This window comes from Typopeltis vanoorti, chromosome 19 (genome assembly GCF_054136105.1).
Source record: "Typopeltis vanoorti isolate ZY-2024b chromosome 19, IOZ_Tvanoo_1.0, whole genome shotgun sequence".
NCBI lineage: Eukaryota > Metazoa > Arthropoda > Arachnida > Uropygi > Thelyphonidae > Typopeltis > Typopeltis vanoorti.
Window position 1 is genome coordinate 86,619,018 of NC_143567.1, and position 16,679 is coordinate 86,635,696.

Sequence of the window (16,679 nt, forward strand, 5' to 3'; positions counted from 1 at the left end):
TTGGATTCGCCGACAGTTCGTCGGCATGAAACTCTTAGATCGTAGTTTTCTATCTTAAAGTTTCACATACTGGCTATAAAATAATAAGGGATTTTTATCCCCTTAATTTAATTAACTTCGCCAGAAAAAAATAGCCGTTTGGCTTTTCATCTTAGTTATAATCAGATTCTGTTAGAATTACTCTACTGAACTATTCATAATCGCGAAAGAAATTTGAATTCAGTCTTAAAATTAATCTTTGAAATGAAAATAATTATTTGTTTAGCATTCTTAATATTTTACAGCAAAACGAATTACGGACTTTCTATAACATGCATTCGGTTTTAATTTCAAAACCTTCATTCTAAGTCCAGAATAAGCCATGATTTAAAAAAAAAAAAAAATAATTAACCTGGCTGATTAAACGTTTGAATATTTAATACTTTTAAGTATGCATTACTCTTAATATTAATTAGAATTAAATGCAAATTCGTTTAATTTGATGATATTCTGGAGCTTCTACTTTAATAATGTCAGTTCATTTTCAATTCTTAGGGCAATAAAAATAAGGAAATAAAAATGTCAACTCGGACATCGTCTGAATTCGCGCTTGTATGAACCTTGTAAGGCAAATATCTTTCCTGGTGAAACGGTTATCGACCTGCTTGGGAGAAGAGGCGGGGAGGGGGGGGAAGTCTCACTTTCAATCTGGTGATGTTTCTGTCATACGAAAAGAATAGGTTTACTCAACTAGAGGATCTCCACTATGCTGGTACGAAAAGAGACTTCTGCACGCACCGAGAAGACTTCAAAGGGGCAACGAACTACTAAATTTGGATGGCGACAGAGCAAAGGATTTTATTGATTGTAATATATTTTCTTTCTTCACACTATCCTTTTTCTTTCAAGACAATTGAAAAAGTGAGTAAAGAAATAGTCTCGGAGTGTCCGAAATAAAGAAAGTTGTGTTATATAAAAGTATTATCTTTTAAGGATGGGTGGCATTTTCGTTTTCATGGAATTTCCTTGTAACAGTCACTAGCGTAGATAATGTCACCTCACTTCGCGTTTTTGTGGCAATTCGGTTTTATATACACGAATTTTATTTAATATAATTGTATTTAAAACGATGATCAGACAATTGGCAATTATTCTTTCAAAAATAATCCAAATCAGTCATTATTAACATCTTATCACGTTTTTGGTTCCAAAGTTAAATGATTGATCATATGAGTTAAACAAGCATGTGTAGTTCGTCATTCTCAGTTCCTCAGGCCTAGGTTCAAATCCAAGCAGGCAAATAAACCGTACACGTAAGAGTTTGTCAGGCATAACATAATGGATATTCCATGGGCATTAGTTGCTTCGGCTGTAATTACAACTAGACCGAACTGTACTAATTCTTGATTGTCAGTTATAATTTCAGGTTTCACGTTGAACAGTCCCAGAAATCGTTCAACGTTCTCACTCAATCTCAGACCACATATACAATCCCATGCGCTCAGATCACTTGTTATAGCCTATTGTACACAATAGGCTATAACAAGTGATCACAGAGCGTGAACATTGATATTATGTTCTTAGTCTGGTAAGCTTGTTATTTTGAGGGGGGAAAAACGAGTTTCTATTAGTGTACTGTCTTCGCAGGAGACAGCTAACTTTTTCCTAATTTGAAAACTCCATCTTATTTCTGGTAAATATTTCCTCCTCGTGGACAAGATTTTAATCTGATTATTTTTCTATCCAAGGTCAAACTTGGCCTTTATTCTTCCGTATTCATGCATTAACAGAAGGAACTTTCTTTATTTGCCTTCAGGAATTGTTTTTTCTGACTATGGATTAAAGCTCATTCCATGGTGTTCTGCTTTTTTATTACCTGATTGTATCGAAATTGTTTTCTAGAAAATTATATTTTAAACGACATACTATAAATTATCTAAATCGGAAAAATCACTTTTTTTTTTTTTTTTTTTGCTAGAGCAAGAATGCTTTTCATATTCCCCGTTATCTGTAAAACAAAATGTATGGATGGGTAGTATTGAGCTATAAGCACTGATCATGGTAGGAGGATAACAGCAGTAGCTAAGCCTCGGTTAAAACTTCATTGGCTACAGCATAGCATTGCCATCCACTACCCCTCCCTGGGTACCTATTTTAGTCGCCTCGTACGACATGCATGGGCTACAGTGGGGAGATTTTTAAGTAAAGTCTCTAAAAATTAAAACGATCCCCCGGACCACTCCCTACGAGCGGCCAAAAGATCGTCCAACTCAACGTTGGTTCCACTCAGTGACGGACTCCCCACCACTGAGCAGAACCGCTCTTATTCCAGGGGAAAGCATCCACCGACAAGCCCCCCCCCCCTCATTGGCCATGCCGGAGGACACTCTCCGCAAAGACTCAAAATGCTCTCTCTGGGCAAACCCCCGAAATCTAAGTCCCAGGAGCAAAATTTCGGAAGAAATCTGAGAAAGAGAAAAACTCTGCGTCTCATTTTAGTCGCTTCTTACGATATGCATCGGTTACAGCTGCGCTATTCTTAGCCTGGCCACCACATGGGGTAAATCGCATTGTGCTTTTATAAAAGTCCTAAAAAGGACTGGGAGATGGACTGAGTCCTTGGCTCGTTATCCCCTCATCTGTATGAAAAAAATCTGCGTGGATGGGGTGTTATTGAGCTAAAGCTCTGGTCATGGCTGGGTAACGGCAATAGCCGAGCCGCAGTTACTGAAGGACTCTTGTCAATCAAATATACGTTTTCAATTTCAAATCGCATTGTAAGCCAGTATCAGATTAGCTATATCATTATGATTTAAGTAAATAAATGGCGTCTTAGAAAAAAAACTAAATATATTAATTAAATTTAATAATTGTAAATCACTAAGAATATTTGGACATAATAAAATCATTATTCTGAATTTTATATTAAAAACTTTGTATGATAGATACATTTACAATAAATAAAAATATATTTATTAAATAGAGTGATCCAAGCCGTTATGTTTCTGAAATATTTCCCAAATAGATTCGCACATTGCAAATTCGATCTGGCACAAGTGAATGCTGCTCATCATTATGGAGATTATATGATGTCTCCATGTCTTGTGTGACATTTATCTCAACATGACAGTTAACAGATGATCTTTGGTGTTCCACAAGGAAATGTCATATCTGCAGAGACCTGATTTTTAGTTCAGTGCTTCCCAAACTTCTGGATGTCAGAGCCCCCTTTACAAAAATTAAAATATTTTACGGCCCCCCTCGAAAAAAAAATCGTAATAGAGAGATATATTATTATAATATTTATTGTATTTATATTCAATACAAAACATACACAGCGAATATTGCAAAAATCAAATGCATGTATTATTTTTTGCCTCTTACCGTTTGGTTCTGCAGACGATGCGGGCTGTTCTGGTAAAATATGAAATACTGTCCTTTTTTTTTTTTTTTTGAGTCTATTTCTGCTTCTTCTGATTGTTCGCAGGAATTTTTTTTTTATTTTTTATCAGCCACTTCTCCATCTTAGGGTTAAATTTTTTAACGTAGAATAGGTCAAATAATATCACCACTTACCGATACTGGCACACCACAGACTGATAACATAAAATTAGTGAATATTACCTGAATAAGGGAATCCCCGGACCAGGAATATTTTTCTCTTTTGTGACTTTTCTCCCTTTACGGTAATTAAGCCTAACGCGAAACAGACAGCAAAGGCAGGTTATTAAAACGTGCATATGATTGGTGCGGTATTAACAAAAGATCGCGCAACCGAAAGATAAAAGCATAGCTGACAATTGAGTTGAAATGCTAACTCTCTTCAACCGAATTCCATATGTGAAACTACCATAACATTCATTATATATATATATATATATATACAGGGTGTTCGGGATAAATTTGACATATTTATAATTAATTATATTTTTCCGTAAGTTACATGTATTAACACACACTTCTCTTCATTTAAAAGTTTGGACCCCTCTTCATTCACATACAAGATGTCAGAAAGGATGGATAGCTGGAACCCACCTGAATCATGGAAGAGAATAACTTGTATCATGATGATTCGTGCCCGCCATCAAAATAAGGATATTACGACTGCTGCGCAATGCTCCCTGAATACAGTAAAAACAATCAGGCATGAACTAGAGACTTGCAATGGTGACTACGAGGATGTAGCAAGAAGAAAGATCCCTAGCAGACGATCTGATTGCGTTCGTACAGCAGAATTCCTCGCAAATCTGCAGGAACAGGTGTTGAAGAACCCTGGCATTGGAATTCGGGCTTTGTTCGTGGAGTTGCTAACTGTAGTCAAGCCCTGGATAACAAGGGTAGGCAATGGTAGGCCGTATGTATGGCAGCAGGATTCGGCCCCTTGCCACACCTCTGGGAAAAGTCAAAAATGGTTGTCTGAAAATTTCTACGACTTCACCAGTCCAAATGTTTGGCCTCCAAACTCCCCAGACCTTAACCCCATGGATTATTTTGTATGGGGCGCAGTTGAAAAAGACACCAATCGCACTTCCAGTAATACAAAAGTCCAGTTAATGGATAAAATTAAAACAGTTTTTGCGGCCCTTCCCAGGGAGACTGTAGCATCAGCTTGTTCGAGGTTCCGAAGGAGAATTGAAGCTGTGATCGATGCTAATGGTGGTTATTTTGAGTAAATCTTGTTGATAGTATTGTAATTAACTCTGCCTGTAATGTTTTTTTGTCAATTCATTAAATTTAATAGATACAAAGAAGATTTTCTTTTTCCTTACGAAACTGTCAAATTTATCCCGAACACCCTGTATATATATATATATATATATATATATATATTACTTAGTAAAGTAATATATATAATTATATATATATATATAAGTAATATAACTAAGTAATATATATATATATATATATATATTACTTAGTTTTAACACTTTTACGAATTTTAACACGTTCGGTTGAATTTTATTGTTGCCTTGGGAAATCGAACTCACACATATCTAATTAATAACAATAGTTTTTTGCAACATATGGTTTTGTTTCAGTCTACACAGCATAGTTTCTGTATAACGGGATATTTGATTCATTAATTAGTGTGTTTTTATCCCAGTTGTCTCTAATTGCACTATTTGTTGAGAAATACATTGCACAGACTCCTCATACCTTATTCAGTGGCATAAGAAAAGTACTTGTTTTTATTGCCTCTGCAGTATAGTGGTTGTTAGGGAGGGGTGTTGTTTACCACTGGAAGTGAGTTACTGTCTCCCCACATGAACTTGTTTAAGCTTTTTTTCATGTGTGAATTATATGCGAAACTTTTATTGGTAACAGAAAACTAGCTCGGATGACAGTGATAATATAAAACGAGTTTTGATATGTATATAAAGTCAATATCAACAGTCCCTGATTACGGACGCCTGATGAAAGGGACAGGGAGATTTGAAGCTTCCCTGGAGAGCATTCGAAGTAAATACAATTAAACACTGCTTTGAAATGAAACATATGAATAAACGATATTTACTAATATTCATTAAGCGCCGAAATACGCAGGAAGCAAAGTTTGTGAACCAACACCAATGTGCGAATTTTTCCATTAAAATATAAAAAATAACAAAAAAGAAATAATAAAAGTTAAATATGTTTCTTTTAAAATAAAAAATCTACTTAATCTTAAAATATTTTAAATTTGTTTTCATTATTTCACGGCCCCCCTTGAACAAAACCTACGGCCCCCAACGGGGCCGCGGCCCACAGTTTGAGAAGCGCTGTTCTAGTTGACAATTGTAATAAGGGTAAAAGTCTCAGATGTAGGCTAAGAATTTCAAAGAATTGTTGTATTTTTATTATTTTTTCTTTCTGTTTATTATTTCTTTTTACATAATTTTACTTAGTTTTACTTACTTTTACTTAATTTTTATATCATTATATGGTTAGTTATTAAATTAAAAAGCGTTTTTTGTAGACATTAAAATTTTTTACTATTTTTATTTCGTTTCGTTATTGGAATTTCCAGTTTCTTTATTTTTGTTCTGTTCTTACCAGTGAAGAAATGATGTGGTGCTAGCCACGCATCAGTCACACTATACCATTTCTTTTATGTCTTGAGTAAAAGACAAGCTGTTCAGAAATACTTCTTACGTCTCAGTAACAACAGGTCTAGAGCTGAGTGCATCATTTCCGGTTTTTCCTTTTTTTTTCCCCCACAGATATACGAGTTGCACGAATGTCTTCCTCACAATGCTTCGAAAGACCAGATACCGTAATGTTTCCTGGCAAGCACTTATTTACGATGTTATCGATATCAACGAACATTAATTCATTGTTCAAAGAATCTAATGTTAACATAAATAAAAAAAATAACTGTCTAGACGTCTGTTTTGGCGAATTGCAAAGCTTTTATCCAGAGAAATGTTCGCATTTCTCTGGATAGCATTTTTCAATCGGAGGGGGGCCTGCGATAGATCGTGATTTAGAAAAAATAGTAAAAATTGTATAAATAATATATATATATATATATATATATATATATATATATATATATATATATATATATATATATATATATATATATATATATATATATATATATATATATATATATATATAATATAACATATAACGAAATATACTAAGATACGCTATAACAACGTATGCTTTCTGTGCACCTTACAAATTAAATAGATTAATGTCGCTACAGTACAAAATGATAAAACTGATCTTTTGGGAACAAAGAGAAAATCACGACCTTATATACATTGCAATGTCAGAACACAAAATACTGACAGCAAGATATTTATGTCACCATGCAGCTTTGCTAAAAAATTATTTCGATGCCAACTACAGGACAGTCAGAAATACATACCGTATAACAAGACCTCAGACTGCTAATTATATCACATATAAATACAATAATCACTACCGAAAGGTCACGCGAAATTTTACATCCCAGACATGATAAACAAATTACCTTTTGAATACAGAAACCTTACAAACTACAATAGCCTGAAAGAGCTCTAAGGACATACTATGAACAAGAAACACGCACCCAAAATACCATGCAAACTTAATGAAACACAATACATTCGTTCAGGCTTCCAGTTCAGCAACACAAGTTATTGTGTGTGTGTGTGTGTGTGTGTGTGTGTGTGTGTGTGTGTGTGTGTGTGTGTGTGTGTGTGTGTGTGTGTGTGTGTGTGTGTGTGTGTGTGTGTGTGTGTGTGTGTGTGTGTGTGTGTGTGTGTGTGTGTGTGTGTGTGTGTGTGTGTGTGTGTGTGTGTGTGTGTGTGTGTGTGTGTGTGTGTGTGTGTGTGTGTGTGTGTGTGTGTGTGTGCGCGCATGCGTGTGTGTGCGCGCGCGCTCCGGAATTTCTCAATCATAGATTTCGTAGCTTCCTAACAAACAAATCAATAAATAATAACCAACTGGTGTCATCCTCAGATAAGCTTACAAATAAGCTTCGAGGACGAAAGTTGAGAAATTACATCTCATCAAAAAAAAAAAAAAAACAGTATGTAAACAAATGCATGTAAAGTAATATCACATAAAAACCAATGCATATAATGTAAGTATCATATGTAAACAAATGTAAATAATGTTGTATCATATGTAATCAAATGTATGTAATGTAATAAATAAATAAATAAAAACTAGTATATATATTTATACAAATTTAATCCATAACCAATATTGTCAAATAGAAAGAGATTACTCTTAGCATATTATATTAATCATTGTAAATATGTATGTGAACAAATGTAAAATACAGTGTTATTATTAATAAAAAAAATATATTATTAATATTATTTTCAATTTAAAAATAGCATTGTGAAAAAGTGAAATGAATCCATTCAGCATTCCATGCTGATACCAAAAAAAAAACTATGAATATACTTTGAGAATTACTTGAATTGCAGATGAAAATAAAAATGTAAATTACAAAATATGAAAAAAAATTATGTATATTTATCTAAAAAAAATTACATTCGTTACAAAAAAATAGTTATTATTATTTATGTATTTAAATAAGATATTCACTTAACATTAAATACTGAATATTTGTAGTGAACAAACATTTAATAGTAATACTTCAACTGTATATTTGTAAATATTTTGTATAAATGAAGAGGATAATATAATTTGTCAAAAAAAATCCATATATATAGATAGAATAATATGGAGATCGAAGTCGGAATAAGATGTACAAATGCCTCATTGGCACAATTAGAAAACCGACGGATAGTATCCTTGACGAAGGGAATCTTTGTATGGATTGTAACATTATAAACAGCATCTTCGTAAAGCTGGTTGATCTCACACAGAGATAGAAGTGATTTTAAAAATGGGAGTTTCTTCTCCAGAAACTCCCATTTTTAGAACAATTTTCGAGTTTCTTTATTAATAAATTAAATTATTTTATTATAATATATTAATATTGTATTTTTAATTTTTCAAATAATTTAAATTCTATACTTAAAGATTTTTAATATTTCTTAAAATTAGAAAAAATGACTGAAAACACCAATTAAAATTTATGATATCACTTAGTAAGAAACCGTGAGATGCGGTTATTGATTCATAGCAATGCTGTAGTTAATGAAGCTTTAACTGAGGCTCGGCTATTGCTGTTACCCTCCTGCCATGATCAGAGCTTTAATAATAGCTCAATACCTTATCCCTACACTGTCCGCTACAGATAACGGGGAACATGAAAAGCATTCTTGCTTCGCCCCTTTAAGCCAGTCCTTATAAGGACTAAGGATGTTTAATTTGGGTTGGATATCAGATGTCAGATGGCCAGAGAATCCACCATGAGATGCGGTGATTGATTCATTCAATCTAATACCCTTGGAAGGATGGATGGCAATGCTGTAGCTAATGAAGCTTTAACTGAGGCTCGGCTATTGCTGCTACCCTCCTGCCATGATCAGAGCTTTAATTTAATAGCTCAATAACACGCTATCCCTACACTGTCCGCTACAGATAACTAGGAATATTAAAAGCATTCTTGCTTCTCCCCTTTAAGCCAGTCCTTATAAGGACTAAAAGATGTTTTATTTGAGAACTGGAGGGAGAGAGAATCTACCGTGAGATGCGGTAATTAATACCCTTGGAGGGTAATGGATGGCAATGCTGTAGCCAATGAAATTCTCACTGATGCTCGGCTATTGCTGTTACCCTCCTGCCATGATCAGAGCTTTAATAGCTCAATAACACCTTATCCCTACACTGTCCTCTACAGATAACGGGGAAGATGAAAAGCATTCTTGCTTCGCCCTTTTAAGCCAGTCCTTATAAGGACTATGATGTTTTATTTGAAAAGGAATTCAATATGTCTGTTCTGTTGGTTCTTATTTGAGATCAATATATCCCAGAAATGACATTTTAATGTACCTTCGGGCCTGATTCCAGGGAATAGGGCAGTTCTGCCTGTTAGGATTTACCTGCCGTTGATTACAGCCATCGATGAAAGTTGATGAGATTAGGAATGATCGATTTGGATTTTTCAGTGAGATTTAAGGTGATCTTGCAGGTCAATGAGTATTTTTAAAGAATCTAATCCTTGCACTTTACCTCAAATAGTTTGGTGAAGAATATTTGTTTACTTTAGACGCTCGGAAATATAAAAATTAGAATTTCTAGATGTGTGGTTGGAGATGTTCAGAAATAAACGCATACTAGCACTGGTTATTGGAATTATGTGAAATGCGAGAAATCTGTCCATTTTTGCTGAAAAGATCGGATCGTTCTGCACCACCAAACACGTTGTTGTGCAGTCATAAAATTATTATGTTTTAAATGATGATATAAATTATTGTATTCAGGTCGTTTTTTTTTTAATCAGTTGCAGAAAATTGGCATTATAATGAGTGCTTGGCTGTCTGGTAAGTTTTTCAAATATAAAAGGGGAAAAAAAGTGCTTGAAATGTGTTGTACTGTATCAAAAGCTACCAAAAGGCTGCACCGTATCAATGATGTCATCGCGAGGAACTACTTTTAAATCGTAAAACTGTTTTTTTTTTTTTTTAGTTGAATGTTATTTACACTCCTAACTAAAACCTGCACTCTTAGGCACCGTTGATGGCAATTATTCCGATGAGGAACAATTCTTGACATGACAAGATGCCAATGATGGTTTAATTTTTTTTCCACAATAATTTCTGCTGAGAGAATTGCCATCCATGATTACTTTCGTAGTGCACCTTATTTTGCACCCAGTACGCTGAAACGAGCTATAAAATAAAGATAAAAGGAGAGACACACTTTTAGGAAGTTTGCACTTTGTAAACACGTTCAATTCTCCTTTTATCAAAACTCATTACGAACCGTTAAAGCTGCAACTCATCCTGCGTTCTCGGCTGAAAGCTCTCAGTTGCGCTTCTGTTATGTGTAGGAGAAACGCAATATTTAATTAGACTGCAAATGCACTCACAATGCACTACTTTTCATATGAAACCGGGAAGTAAATGGAGCAGAAATTTAATAAACGGTAACACGTGACCGCAGTGGAGTACATAAATGCAGAGAGAGTGGGTTTTGGAAACCAAGAAACTATAATATTATTCTTTTTAATTAGCATCTTAACTGACCTGTGCACCAATACTCCTTTCAAGGAAACGAATTTTTTCTCGCAGCTGAAATGTGCGTTTTTGGGCCCATAATATTGGTTTGTCTAGCTCTGACAGAGAGGTTTCTTTTCTTTTCTTTTTTTTTTAGCAGTTCCTACTGCGTTTTAATTCCCTCGTTTTATTTCTTTAATAAGAAAAATGTGAATGGTGTTATTTTCTCAAAAGTTTTCTTTTAAAGAAGCGTTTGATATCCTTTCCTGATGAGCTCACAGTCTTTGGTTATTTAGATGATGAATTTTTACCCCCGCTTACCTGATGTAACTGTCTGTGCTCATACAAACATAGAAATAGTTCCTTGCTTTATCCATAGGGACGGTATTATGCGTTTATTTATTATGAAGGAACAGGAAAATTTATGACGCCTTCTCAACAGAACTATCTATCTACCTAACAGTGCGAATATTAATCAGCTGTCAACCTCACGTAAATAGATAATATTGTCCTATAGTAACTGTTATGTTCATACTAACTGTTATGTATAGTAACTGTTACATACATGTCAGATTTTAATGTTCTTATACAGTATCATGTTAAAATAACTGTTAATGGCTGTAATTTAAAAAAAAAAAAAAAAAAACGTAATTCACCCTATAACTGATATTTCGATGTAACATACCTCAACAAGAGTATGAGCATGTAACTCTCTGCCTGACTGCAGAGAACCAAAAACTGGTTAACCACCTTACCGACCATTATGGATCAAATACGGATCCACATACACTTCGTATCCATCATATATCACAATGTAATATCAATGGTATTATAATTTTAATAGGCACTTCTCATCCATGATAATCTTGACGTCCATAGAGTCTTGGCCAGTAGCGTGGTTTAATCTTGTACATAAGATTGTTATGTTTACAATATTTTTTTAAATCTATCTATCTATCTAATATCTATTATTATTATTATTATTATTATTATTATTATTATTATTATTATTATTATTATAACCGAGAATGATTGGTGACGCTGTGATGCTTACACGAATCCTTTTTTTTTTTTTTTAATTACGGGCCGAAGGATCTAAGGTTCTGAGTACAGGATATTATATCTCACTCGGGCTTCATGCTGGTTACGCCAAATGCAAACCCGGCAACCAGCATGGTGCAGCAGGAAACGGGACTCATCACTCCAGATGACCTTCTTCCATCTGTCGAAGGCCACGTTCGTTCGTTCCCAACGTTCCTTCGCAGATGCGAGGTGTTGTTTGCCATGCCTGGCCGTCATCGTGGATACACTTGTTGGTACCTTGCTTTGCCTGGGGTTACACAGCCAGAGACCAACAAGTGTATGTGGAAATGGGTATTTACATGGTGTATGTGGAAATGGGTCGATCTGCCCCTCTGTTGTACTTCTGGGTGAGCTGTGTGACTGTTGCACGTCCTTGCTGAGATCTCAGTCATAACATCCGACGCTCACCTCTAGGCTCAACCATGCATGGTTGACTACTGTGAGCACTTCTGCTGGATGTCTATTCACGGTTAATCCAGTCCTGGTACGCCCTTGATACAGTAGTACGAGAGCAACCTACAAGTGCGGCTGTTTCTGAAATCCTGACACCTGCCCTCCGGATCCTCCCAACTTCAAATTGGCTTACGTCGTAACGTTTCCCGATTATTGTCAAACGTTTACTGAATAATGAAGCTAGGTGTACCCATTTATAGTAGCCGCGCCTGACATTGATATTACGTGGTACTTCGTTCGCATGTGGAATATATAAATTGGGGGATGTTTCTAATGCAGAGCTAACTCAATGTACAGGTAATGTATATGGATATGGATACGTGTATGCCATATATATTGTTTTTTTTTTTGTTGTTGTTATTATTATTTAAAAGAAATATTATACATGTATAAGTACCTATACGCGCATTTTTGTGCGTGTATATATTATAAATATTATGTATGAATAATATTTACTAACCACTCAGCCAACCAGGCCGGCAAGTTGGCGGAGTGGATAGCGTATCCGCTCTTCTCTCAAAAGGCTGCGGGTTCGAATCCAGCCGTGGGCATGAATGTTTACGATTGTCTGGGAAAATATCAGTGGTAGCGGTAGATGGCGTTGGTGTAGATGATGAAGGTAGTTGCGGTTGGTAGAGATGGAGAGTTGTAGAAAAGGGACCATCTCTCGATGAGCTTTGGACTCCGTGAGGTATTATGTAATAATAATAAAGTTTGATTCATTATTAATATTGTTGTTGTTAGTATAAACTTTGGCTGAGATCTCAAATGCTGCATCCTTGACATAAAGACAAACATGCTTCCTTTTTTTTTTTTTTTTTTTGTCATTGGAGTTTGAAAGTGGACAATAAAAAATATCGAAGATAAGAGAGGTAGCATAAGATCTCCGTATTCCGTATGATACTTATCTGCGGATTTGATCAGAAGACGTGTCTGTGTATGGTGGTGGGGGGGGGGGATACGCAGACGTTATCAAACTTCATTCCTAAAATCTTACAGAACAAGGAGAAAATCGCTTGGAATAACATGAGGAACTTGACCACAGGGCCGAAGATAATTTAGCCATCTTCTTGTTACCAAACTAAGAAATTTCTCCAAAAGAAATTAGATCTCAAATTGTCGATTCGATCCAACTAAAGAACGTGAGACACGAGAATTGGACGCCATGCCAAAATAAACTGGTTTCTGAACGTTGAAAGCCATTGAAACGAGCTTATAAGCTCCCAAAGTGAAAGCAGACATGAGGAAGTCGGTGAGGGATTTTATTTATTGTTAGCAGCGGCATAAGGCTTGCAGTTCATTCATTAAACAATACGTTTGGTGTTTAAACCAACAACAGCCTCTAGAGGGTGCAGTCAACTACCTTCAGAACTACAACAGTTCATGTTTTGTGATTCATTGGATTACTACCAGCCCATTTAAACTAGCAAAATAAATAAATAATAAAAAAAAGTGTGATGTGAAGAATACTGCATACGACGTGAAGACTATTTATATTCTTGTGCGCACGGTCCACTTAATAAAAGAAAAAACGAAAGTGATGCTATCTATCTCTTTATGTTTGACTTCGTCGCTAAAAGTGGCGTCATTATCCTTAATTCACTAGTTCAAAGTGCGATTAAAAAAGTTTCTGGACTGACCACCAGATGACACTCTTCACATTTAGTTCTCTTTGTGTGGGTAGACAGTATTAGGTAAAGTTATTTATTAGGTAAATAAATTCCATTATTATTCAAATTTTGTGTTTTGTGGATGAAGCTGAACTGGAATGTTCAGTAAAACGAATCGAATTCTGACTAATCAGTGAAATTCCATGGAAACAAATGCATCACTATTGAAGCAACAATGAGCTCAGAGAAATAACGCAATGAAGTTTGCTTTCTCAACCACAACAATACTACCTCTCATTCGTTTGTCCATGCTCCTAGAATTACAATAGACTGTCTCTTTCATTGTAATCATTATTATTGTTCTGTTAACTACTAATATGCTAAAAAAATCTCCATTATTTTAATAGAGGTCAGTTGGTAAAGAGAGGTTATTGCTTCCTGAAATTTCACTAAAAATTAATACGGTCGGCTAACATTTTATTTGCTTATTCATATTTTTGCTTGTACACACTACATTTATTATTCTGTTTACAAAAGAGAAGAATTAAAATAAGAACAAAAGCAAATATCTGATTAGAATTTTAACCAGTCTTAAACTATGGATTTAATTTCTGTAAACTGATTTAATAATTCCACAGTCATTACTCTTTTACTGTAATAGAAGTACTGGCTTCTTCTGTCTTTTGTTTATTTTATTTCATATTAGTGTTTTAAAAACAATGGTTTTTATCTGTTTCTAATTTTCCATTCCATTTTGTGCACAGAACGTCTTCATGTTTAATGTTTCTCTTTGTTCTACTGAAGACTATTACAGCTATTGTTCTTCTTAATATACACTCTAATTTCCACTTCTGTCCTTTTATATATACACAAGCACAATCATGCTTTATTTATTTTTTTTAAGGTTCTTCATCTCCCTTTCGAATCCGTTTTCTTTCCAGGGAATTTATTTACAGATTGCTGTTGATATTCTCTATGGTTTACTTACAGTTGAATTCCTGATTTTCATAAATATTTTAGGAAGATCGGTGTTTTCCGAATTCTATAATTTTTCTGGTATTGAATTTCTTTTCATTGAGAAGGTATTATTCTAACCATTGCTAGAATAAAGCAATGGAAAACCAGGCTTTATACTATAAAACATTCTTTAGTTCTTGCCATCATGTAATCTATTGATGATAATTTTTATCTGGTTTCTATTATATTATATTATATTATATTATATTATATTAGAAACAAATTATATCACTTGAAATACTGTTGGAGAAAGTAGATTTAAAAAATTAAAAAAAATAAATAAACTAGCATTCTTCGGTCATGCAATACACGATGATTTTATACAGTTATTGCCTATTATTTTAATGAAAGTGTTTTAGTGTTTGATCGAAGAAAGTCAAGTATTAATTGATTTATTAAATGTCATTTTTAGATATTTCGGTTCGACTTTATGAACAGACAGAAACTTCCATTTTACGAACTTTCTTATTTGCCATGTTATTCACAATTTTTCAAAGTCTTTACAGATAATCCTCATTGCTCTATTTATTACGCAGCTTTCTTTAAAATCCTTGTTAATCTTTTCATCGGTATTCCTTTTCCACCTTCCTTAATTAAACAAGTGATTAAAAAGAAACTCAACACGTATCCTCTTCTTTTAGAAACAGCTTTATCTTATTCGAAGGTCTCCTTGGCATTCCATTGGTGGGAAATTCTGGCGATGAAATTCGCTTCATACTCGACTCATATCGGATAGAAAACCGGCTCCTTATTATGAGGGGGTGTTATTACGGAAGAGAGATGACATCGATGCATCCCTGCTTGAGTTATGAATAAGGATAGATATCGAACGCAGATGTTTAACCAACTAAACATCGTACCTGACAACTTTAAGATTCGCCATATCTTTCGAAGGAAGATGACCTTGAGGAGGGAAACATGCAGAGTGGAAGTGCAAAGATGTCATATTTGAAATAGGGGAGGTTTAATTATCTAACGAAACTTTAAAACTACATACACACGCGCGCGCGCACACACACACTCGTGATTATCACTTCTTGTAACATAAGTGAAACATATCTATCATAAACCAGTAAAATATCCGAATGTCAAGAATTATGTTGTCTATAACATATTGGAATTTTATTTGTGTAATAGCTAAATCCTATCTAAAAATCCAGTATTTCATTAATCTTTATAACAAATCAATGGTTGATATATATTATTCATTAAGACATAATAATAATAATATAACACTCTTGTTAAAAGAATATATTACAAACATAGCAGATACACTAGTTGTCAGAAAATATACTAATATTATTTGTTCTTCTTCTTCGCGTTATTCCAGCTTCCTATGCAGGGTCCGCGTGTTACTTAGATGCAACATCTTGTTAGTACTACTCCCAACCGACCCGTCGCCTGGTCTGCCGCTGGGGGGGGAAGATGTATTTTTGACTGTAGAGGCGTATGTTCATGGGGCCGGTTTGCTTGTTTTGCGGGATGAAAAACGCCAGATAAACTGGCGGAAAAAACCCTACTGACCGCGCCCAAAACCGGCTGACTTGGCTATGCCTGAGGAAGATCCTCAAATTCCTCACGTCTACAACGGGAATCGAACCTGGGACACTCCTTCCCCAGGCATATGGTTGCGAAGCGCAAAGCTACTAGGCTAACCGCGCGGTCACTAATATTATTTGTTGATACTCGTAAATAAGAAAATTATTATTATTAGAGGGTCAAAAAAAAGTCCTTTTTAGGACTTCCGGGGTAACGAATGGCAATGCTGTAGCCAATGAAGTTTTAACTGAGGCTCGGCTATTGCCCGTTACCGAGCCATGACTAGAGCGTTTTAGCTCAATAACACCCCATCCACACAGATTTTCTTCATTCAGATGACGGGATAAAGAGTCAAGGACTCGGTCCATCGCCCAGTTCTTTTAAGAACTTAAGAAAATTATTATATGTTAATGAATTCATAATAATCTTATTTAGTGGAATGAGTGCA